The sequence below is a fragment of the Perognathus longimembris genome, chromosome 7, assembly GCF_023159225.1.
Source record: "Perognathus longimembris pacificus isolate PPM17 chromosome 7, ASM2315922v1, whole genome shotgun sequence".
In the NCBI taxonomy this organism is placed as follows: domain Eukaryota; kingdom Metazoa; phylum Chordata; class Mammalia; order Rodentia; family Heteromyidae; genus Perognathus; species Perognathus longimembris.
Genome location: NC_063167.1, coordinates 29,900,892 through 29,910,533, shown reverse-complemented (window position 1 = coordinate 29,910,533; position 9,642 = coordinate 29,900,892). Strand labels below are relative to the sequence as shown.

The 9,642-nt window shown below is 40.8% G+C and overlaps 1 non-coding gene across 1 annotated transcript; it reads left to right on the top strand.

Moving 5' to 3' along the window:
* Positions 1–1,855: 1,855 nt before the first annotated feature.
* LOC125355810 lies at positions 1,856–1,987 on the top strand. The gene has a single exon (XR_007211742.1). It is a non-coding gene; the product is annotated as a small nucleolar RNA SNORA51 (small nucleolar RNA).
* Positions 1,988–9,642: the final 7,655 nt, after the last annotated feature.

Below are 9,642 nucleotides of genomic sequence, written 5' to 3'. Positions count from 1 at the left end.
ACTCAACCTGTCAGTCTCAGTTTTCTCATCTGTAAAGTGAGGTTAAAAATGGTGTGAGCTGGTATCTCATATCTGTCATCCTAGCTACTCAAGAGGCTGAGATTTGAGGATCATGGTTCAAAGCCAGCCCAGGCAGGAAAGTCCATGAGACTGTTATCTCCAATTAACCACCAAATATCCAGAAATGGGGCTGTGGCTCAAGTGGTAGAGTGCTAGCCTTGAGCAATAAAAACTCAGAGACAGCGCCCAGGCCCTGAGTTCAAATCTCTGGGTGGGCACACACACAAAAAGTTATGTACCAGAGGAGGGGGGGGGTACCTCAGAGTCATTTGAGGATTCTGTGGGATAATGTGCTCTACCAAACTTTTACTGTAAAACAGGATTTCTCAACCTCAGCATCACTGACACTTTAAGCTAACTGTTTGTTTTGAGGGACTCTGCTGGATTTGTTGGATGGTTTGTGGCATATCTGGCCTCTATTCACTAGATACCAGGAGTAAGCACCTCCTTCTAAGTTGTAACAGTCAAACATGCCTCCACATATTGTCAGCTGCCTCTGGGAGGTAAAATTGCCTCTGGCCCAAAACTACTTCTAGCAAGTTATTATAATTAACGTATTACATGTGCAAGGGTAGACAACCCATTGAACAAAAGAGAGACTAGAAACAAACCTCTGTGTATATAGAATGTGATATATGGTAGATGGAATTACACGTCAGTGGAGAAAGAATATTTACTAAGTGCCCAAGTAATTGATTGAAAAGAAAATACAACATTATCTCATATTATTCATAAAAACTTTGAGAAGAAATAGGGGAGAATATCTTTGCTGTTTTGGGGTAAGAAAGATTTCTTAAATGGGACACAAAAAGGGAAATGTTTCTACATTTTATGTTAAAAATTACATGCGTTGGCTGGGGAAATAATTCAGCATGAGAGCACTTGGTGTGTGTGAGCTTTGCCAAATATATATACAGCACTGATACAGACCAAATGAAAAGCTAAGGACAAAATAGAAGAAATTCTTTTTGACCCAGATTGTGTGTGTGTGTGTGTGTGTATACACATGAAGAATTAGTAAACACCTCAATATTGGCTATACTCATCTCATTTTCTAGGCCTGATGTTACAAATTGCCACAGACCGGATGGCTGAAAGCGATACATATGTGCTGGAGCTGGAGGTGTGCCTTAAATGGCAGAGTCCCTGGCCTTGTAAGTGCAAAATCTAAGTGCAAAATATCACCACTGCCAACAAACGCAGAGAGTCTATCACAGTTTTGGAGAAGTTCAAATTTCTCCTGGCTTCTCAGACTATTGACTTCTTATGGTGTTTCTTGGCTGTAGTGCATCATTCCAGCTTCTGCCTCTGTCTTCACATGGGGCTTTTTCCTGTGTGTCTATGTCCTTCTATGGGTTTCTTAGAAGGACACCAATTGTTTGTTCTTGAGCCAGTCCTGGGGCTTGAACTCAGGACCTGGGCACTATCCTTGAACGTTTTTTTGCTAGTACTCTACCACTCAAGCCACAGCTCCACTTCTAGATATTTGGCAGTTAATTATAGGTAATAGTCTCTCAGACCTTCCTGCCAGCCTGGCTTGGAACCACAATCCTCAGATATCAACCTCCTGAGTAGCTGAGAGTGCTACAGGCATGCCCACCACCAGCATTTTGAGCCTACTCTGTTATGACTTTCTCTTAACATGATTCCACCTGAAAAGACCCTATTTCCAAGTAAGGTCACATTCTAAGGTTCTGGAAGACATGGATTCTTGAGGGATTCTGTTCAAGCCTGTATTATCTTCCCTCTTGCCCCTCAAGTTCATATATGTATCCTGGGAAAAATACATCTCATTGGCCTTCGGGTGCTTACTTCAGGATTTGTTCTTACACTGACTGTATAGAAAGAGGAGGCAGAGTAAACATACCCCACATACACCTCAGCCCAGGCCCTGTGCCTGGTCTGTATTGTGAATGGGGGAAAAACACATCTCATTCCAGCATCTTTCAAAGTCTTCACTTACTCCAGCACCAACTATAAATCCCACATCTCATCTAAGCATCAACTAAAAAAAATCCAAAATCTTATAACCTCAATCCCCTAAATCAGATGTAGGTGAGATATTTTGTATGGAGCAATAGCTCTCTTCATTTGTGGACCTGTGAAACTAGTTTTCAGAATATAATACTAGGTCTGGCATAAGACAGATCTTTCCACTCTGAGAAAGAAAAAAATAAAAAATAAAAGGGGTCACTGGTTTCAAGCAAGTTTGAAGCTTAGCAAGACAGATTTCATTTGGTTTTAAGGCCCGAGGATAATTTTCTGCAGCTTGATTAGCCACTCTGCCTGAGGAGGCCTCTTTGGTCTCTGCCTCTGGGCCTGCCTTTCTGGCTTGTATGTGTGGCTCTGCTTGCAGCCTCATTCTTCCTTCTTATTGACTCATACCACATATGTGTTGTGGAGTAATTATATCAGTTCATTTCTTTGTCTATAGAATCCTTGGAGTTTTACAACCTTTCTTCATTTTATTCTGTCTCTGTTCCCTTTTGTCCAAGATGTCAATGTTTCTGATTGTACAGCATTCTCGAAGACCTCGTTGATCTTCCGTGTATGTCAAAGGGATTCACATCATTACAAAAGAGAGTTTTCCACAGATCCTTCCTGAATAACTCCATCTCTATTCTTGTCTTTTGCTGAGGTGGTTGATTAGATCCATAGGTCAAACAGTTAATCTTTTCAGCAAAGTTCTCTCAGCTCCACACTTGGCTCTGACTCTGAGCATATTATCTCTGTAGTGAGAATGCTAGGCATGTCAGGCTTGGTACAGGGTAGTACATGCCTGTGTGTATGTGCATGTGTTTATTGCACATATACATATGTTTGTGTATGTAACATATAATTATATACCACAAAGTATATGCCACAATGTCCACCTGATTATTAAGAACCTTCTCGGAAGTAGTTGTCATTTAATGGGCATTTACATGAAATACAAATATCCTAATATTCCTTTTTTTTTTTTTTTTTTTTTTTGGTGTCAGTACTGGGACCTGAACTCAGGGCCTGGGTACTGTCCCCTAGACTTTTCACTCAAGGCTGACATTCTACCACTTGAGCCACAGCTTTACTTCTGGCTTTTTGGTAGTTAACTGGAGATAAGAGTCTCATGGACTTTCCTGCCCTGGCTGGCTTTGAACAGAGGACCTCAGATCTCAGCCTCCTGAGTAACTAGGATTACAAACACGAGCCACTGGTGGCCGACTAACCCCCTATACTTCATGTTCATCCAGAGAACCCCATCCACTTACCTCTTCGCTGGACTTCCAAACTCATTTCTTCCAAGCCATTCTTTAATTCACTACTATTCTTTAAATTAGGGTAAATGCATGACTGTGGTTCTTTTTTCCAGCCAAAGCAATGAGGTGTATTGCTTCCAATTATGTACTTAGGGGATTTTCTGCTCATTTATAGCCATTCCTGAAGGGGGCGGTGGTGCTGTGACCATTCATTCTCAGGTGATGGCACCACACTATGCAGACAGATTCATCAGAAAATGAGGCCTGGATTTTTTCTCCCTCATTTAGCTGGTTATAGGCTAAAGGAAATTGCTGGAGGACAGGTGTTAATGCAGCAAGCATAGGTCACATGCCCTTGCTTGTCTGTTAAACTCTGAGTCACTTGTTTGTGTATCTTCAAGACCAGCTCAAAGCCATTCTCGTATATATGGTAGGTAGATAACAATATCTCTTACTTCCAGCTCATGGAATGTTGCTGCAACTCTCTTATTTCCCACGAGATTATAAGCACCTGGAGAATATGGGCAGTGTTACTACTGAACATAGTGACTTATATAGAGTAGGTGCTCAAAACAAATACTTATAGATTATTTGTAGATGAACAAGTATGAGAAACAAATTGGATTTCATTTCAATTTGCTGAACAATTTAGATTTTCAGAAAAGTTATAAGGAGTGCATTGAGTTTTTGTGTACTCCTCACCCAGTTTCTTCTATTGTTAACATCTTACATTATTATGGTACAGTTGTCAAAGTTACAAACCAACATTGCTACATTGTTGTAACTGTCAGACCTGGAGTTTCAGTAGTTTTCTCATGTTCTGTTCCAGGATCCAAACCAATGTAGCACTTGGTAGTTTTGTTCTGCTTTGTATTTGCCACAATGCATTTAAGTTGTCTTGTCGTCCTAGTATTCCTTGCCTGGGAAGTTTATTAGTCTTTGTTTTCATAATTTTGAAGCACTTGTGGAGTACTGACAAAGAACTTTGTAGAATGCCTCCCAATCTCGGGTTGTTCTAGTTTGTTTTTTTCCTTTTTCATGATTTAACAAGGCTAAAGGGGTTTGGAAAGAATATCACAGAGAGGAGGGGCCCTTCTCATCATATACCATCTTTGACAAATGAAAACCATGCGATGTCACTAATTATGTTAACTTTCATGCCTTTGTTAAGATGTTTGCCAGGATTCTCCAATGTATAAAAACTCTTGATTAACAAGACCTGATGAACTTCTGAGTTGCTGAACTCATGGGTACTGAAATACTGATACCCAGAAAGGGTATAGAAAGTCTACTTCCTGCCTCCTTACATCTTGCCCTATCCATATGGCTGCTCTTCTTTGTAATTTTCTTTAAAAAGAACCAGTCAACATAAGTAAAGTGTTTTTAGGATGGGGTGAGACGCTGGAGAGCCCAGTGGCCCAGTGAGAGAGATTAACACTGGACAGAAGAAGTGATTTTCCTTGAAACAAGAAGGGAGGATAAAGGTATGGATGCAGACACTGGTAGCGCTCTAGGTTTAGTGATTGGAGGCTAAGAGTTCTATTTGATGTGATACAGGTAGGGCATCTTCTGTGAATGAAAGGAAGAAGGTTTTAGATGAGAGAAAGACAATATTCAAAGTAGTGTTTAGATAGTAGGAAATTAGTTGTTTAATGGACAATGGTTTGTCATTATTCTTTTTTTTTTTTTTCCAGTCCTGGGCTTGACTCAGGTCCTGAGCATTGTCCCTGGCTTCTTTTTTTTTTTTTTTGGCCAGTCCTGGGGCTTGGACTCAGGGCCTGAGCACTGTCCCTGGCTTCTTCTTGCTCAAGGCTAGCACTCTGCCACTTGAGCCACAGCGCCACTTCTGCCATTTTCTGTATATGTGGTGCTGGAGAATCGAACCCAGGGCCTCATGTATATGAGGCAGGCACTCTTGCCACTAGGCCATATCCCCAGCCCGCCCTGGCTTCTTTTTGCTCAAGGCTAGCACTCTACCACTTGAGCCACAGTGCCACTTCTGGCTTTTTCTGTTTATGTGGTGCTGAGGAATCCAACCTAGGGCTTCATGCATGCTAGGCAAGCACTCTACCACTAAGCCACATTCCCAACCCCTGGACAATGGTTTAACCAGAAAATGTGGCATATCCAGATCAATTTTTAAAACTTTGGGTTATGACAAATACAAAGTACATGCAAAGTAAACAGAATTGTATAATAAACTTGATGTGCCCATCACCTGAGAAGTAAAGACTGTGTCACATTCTACACTTTTATGTCCCTACCCACTCACCCCAATTATTATTATTATTATTATTTGGCCAGTCCTGGGCCTTGGACTCAGGGCCTGAGCACTGTCCCTGGCTTCTTTTTGCTCAAGGCTAGCACTCTGCCACTTGAGTCACAGCGCCACTTCTGGCCATTTTCTGCATATGTGGTGCTGGGGAATCAAACCCAGGGCTTCATGTATACGAGGCAAGCGCTCTTGCCACTAGGCTATATCCCCAGCCCCCCAATTATTATTTTTTGCAATTATTTTAAATTAAAATATACATACAGAATACAGAAAGGTTACTTATAGAATTTAATTCTACAATTATACAAATGAATACTCTTTATATCCTACACCCTATTAGGATACTAAGAGCCCTCTTTTGTCCCTTTTCCATCAGCCCCTTCCTCTTCTAATTATTTTCTCTCTAGAGTAAGTTTGCCTGTTCCTGAGCTTCATATACATTGATTACATTGTATATGCTTTTTTGTTCATAGTTTCTTTAGGTTAGCATTGTTTTTGAGATTTTTCCATATTAGAGCTGTATCAATAGTTTATTTTTCTCAATTATGATTCAGTAAGAGCATTCTATGGTTTATCTGTTCAACTGCTGAGGCATGTCTAGGTTATTTGAGATGTTATCCTGTTGGAAATAAAGCTGCCATGGACACACTTGTACAAATCTTGTGGATGTGTCTTAATTTCTCCTAGCTAAATACCTAGCAGTGAAATTACAGGCCAAAGGATAGGTTTATGTTTGACTTTATAAGACATTACCAAACCTTTTCCCAAGGTGGTTGTTTCATTTTATTTTTCCACCAGGACTATATGGAAGTTCAGTTGGTCCCTTATCTTTTTTTTTTTTTGGCCAGTCCTGGGCCTTGGACTCAGGGCCTGAGCACTGTCCCTGGCTTCTTCCCGCTCAAGGCTAGCACTCTGCCACTTGAGCCACAGCGCCACTTCTGGCCGTTTTCTGTATATGTGGTGCTGGGGAATCGAACCTAGGGCCTCGTGTATCCGAGGCAGGCACTCTTGCCACTAGGCTATATCCCCAGCCCCCTTATCTTTTTTTGATATTTGATGATGCTAGATTTTTTTTTAAATCAATTCGCCAATCTAGTTAATGTTGAGTAGTATCTCAGAATGACTTAAATTTATGTTTTCTTGTCAGGTACTAGTAGTACAAATCTGTAATCCTAGCTACCCAGGAGACTGAGATCTGATGATAACAGTTTGAAGCTAGCTCAGGCAGGAAATTCTGTGGGATTCTTCTTCAATAAGTACATAGGCATGCACGTACACATGTGCACACACATGTATACACACACACACACAAGCAGGAGTGAACCTGTGGCTCAAGCCTTGAGCAAAAAAGCAAAGGAACAATTCTCAGTCAAGCTCCAGTACTAGCACATATACAAAAAAGTTGTGTTTTTGTGGTGGTTATTTTTTTTTTTTTGCCAGTCCTGGGGCTTGAACTCAGGGACTGAGCACTGTCCCTGGCTTCTTTTTGCTCAAGGCTAGCACTCTACCACTCTAGCCACAGCACCACTTCTGGCTTTTTCCCCCCTGTGTATGTGGTGCTGAGGAATCGAACCCAGGGCTTCATGCATGCAAGGCAAGCACTCTACCACTAGGCCAGATCTCCCCCTCCCCCCTGCTTTTTAAAGTAATAAGATGAAGCTTTTTCCCCCCTCATGTGGTATCAGCCTTTCATATATCTTTCTTTGTGAAGTGTCTGTTCAAATAATTTTATTAATATTAACTTAGGACAATTTGAGGAGAATTGACACTGTAACAGAAAGTCTTACAAACCATGAACAGGATAAATCTCCACTTATTTGGTCTTCTTTAATATAACTTAATCTTATCTTTAATATTTCTTAAAATGTTTGTAATTTTTCAGTGTACAGATTTTGCATATGCTTCCTGAAATTTATGCCTAAGTATTTTTTGTATGCTATTGAAAATTGAACTATTTTATTTTATTTTATTGCCAGTCCAGGGGCTTGAATTCAGGGCCTGAACACTGTCCTTGAGCTTCTTTTGCTCAAGGCTAGTGCTCTACCACTTGAGCCATAGCACCACTTATGGCTTTTTCTGTTTATGCGGTACTGAGGAATCGAACCCAGGGCTTCATGCATGCTAGGCAAGCACTCTACCACTAAGCCATAGTCCTAGCCCAAGTTAAACTATTTTAAATCTGATTTTTCTAATTGGCTATTTCTATCCCATATAGGCTGTTGATCAGATATTCTGAGGAAGTGTGGAATACATGCTATAGGATTATTCCAGGGTCCTGTAGCTGGTCCTAGTTCCAGAAAAATGACATGGAGATTGGCTACTTATAGGTAGTAAAGTATTTTTTTTTGGTGGAATTGCTTGAAATTGAGTGCCAGAAAGGTGCTGACATTCTGATTTTGGATGAATTAAATTATTTATATAAGATGGGTCCTGTACAATTTCTTCCCCTGTACTCTATACCTTATACAATACCCCAATCATGTGGTTGTCTTTCTTAAGGAGGAAGTAATCCTAGGAGTTCTGTTCTCCTTTTGTGAGAATGTTTATTCTGGTGAGAACAGCTATTCTCTGTATCCTGGAATCCGATTCCACCAAAGACTCTGAAATGGGTCATCAAGAGAAAAGTTTATTCTGTGATCACACTGCATCCTGGGCCAAAAATGTACCCCATATTTCTGTTTAAGTACACATGTTAGCATGGCTAAAAGATGTACAGTTCAGGAAATGGATCTCTTACCCCTGCAGCATGTCTTTCTTTCTTTCTTTCTTTCTTTCTTTCTTTCTTTCTTTCTTTCTTTCTTTCTTTCTTTCTTTCTTTCTTTCTTTCTTTCTTTCCTTTCCCTTCCTTCCTTCCTTCCTTTCCCTTCCTTCCTTCCTTCCTTCCTTCCTTCCTTCCTTCCTTCCTTCCTTCCTTCCTTCCTTCCTTCCTTCCTTTCTTTCTTTTTGCCAGTGCTGGGGCTTGGGACTCAGGGCCTGAGCACTGTCCCTGACTTCTTTTTGCTCAAGGCTAGCGCTTTACCTCTTGAGCCACAGTGCCAATTCTGGTCTTTTCTGTTTATGTGCTGCTGAGGAATTGAACCCAGGGCTTTGTGCATGCCAGACAAGCACTCTACCACTAAGCCACATTCTCAGCCCCTGCAGCATGTTTTTCTGTTGCATAAGAGCTACTTATCTATTGGTTAGTGTGTGGGCCCAATTTGGTCTTTTCTTTGGTCAGTCATGGGACTTGAAATCAGAGCCTAGGTGCTGTCCCTGAGCTTTTTTGCTCAAGGCTAGCATGCTACCATTTTGAGCCACAACACTACTTCCAGTTTTCTGGTGGTTAATTAGAGATAAGAGTCTCATGGACTTTCCTGCCCAGGCTGGCTTTGAACTGCGATAATCAGATCTCAGCCCAGCTCCAATTGTTTTTGTTGTTGTTGTTGTTTTGTTTTGTTTTTGCCAGTCCTGGCACTTGGACTCAGGGCCTGAGCACTGTCCCTGGCTTCTTTTTGCTCAAGGCTAGCACTCTGCCACTTGAGCCACAGCACCTCTTCTGGCCTTTTCTATATATGTAGTGCTGAGGAATTGAACCCAGGGCTTCATGTATACAAGGCAAGCACTCTTGCCACTAGGCCATATTCCCAGCCCTCCAATTGAGTTTTATTCTGACTTTCCATCACATTAGACTTCAAAGCCTTTTTAAGACTATGAAGTTGAGATGGGAACCATTATGAAAAGCTAATGTGAATGTTATGTTTACTCATGGCTTTTATATAATTTATTCATTCTCTTTTAGGCCAGAAAATTATTCCCATGTTATTTTAGTATTTCTAATTAACCAAAGTGAACCTCATTGAAGAGGGCAGGACCTCTCAAATGACGGATGTCTCTATACTGAAATCAGCACCACAATGGCAGCAAAAAGACACTATGCCTCTTCTAAGCAGAAGATTCCCCGATGAGTAACTTTTTAGATTTTTACTTATTCTTAGCTTTTGTTTTTGGGAGGAAAGAGTGATTTTTTTCTATGAGTGAATATGTGTTCAGTCAATACATTTCTTACTTTGATTCTCATAGAACTTTTTCTAT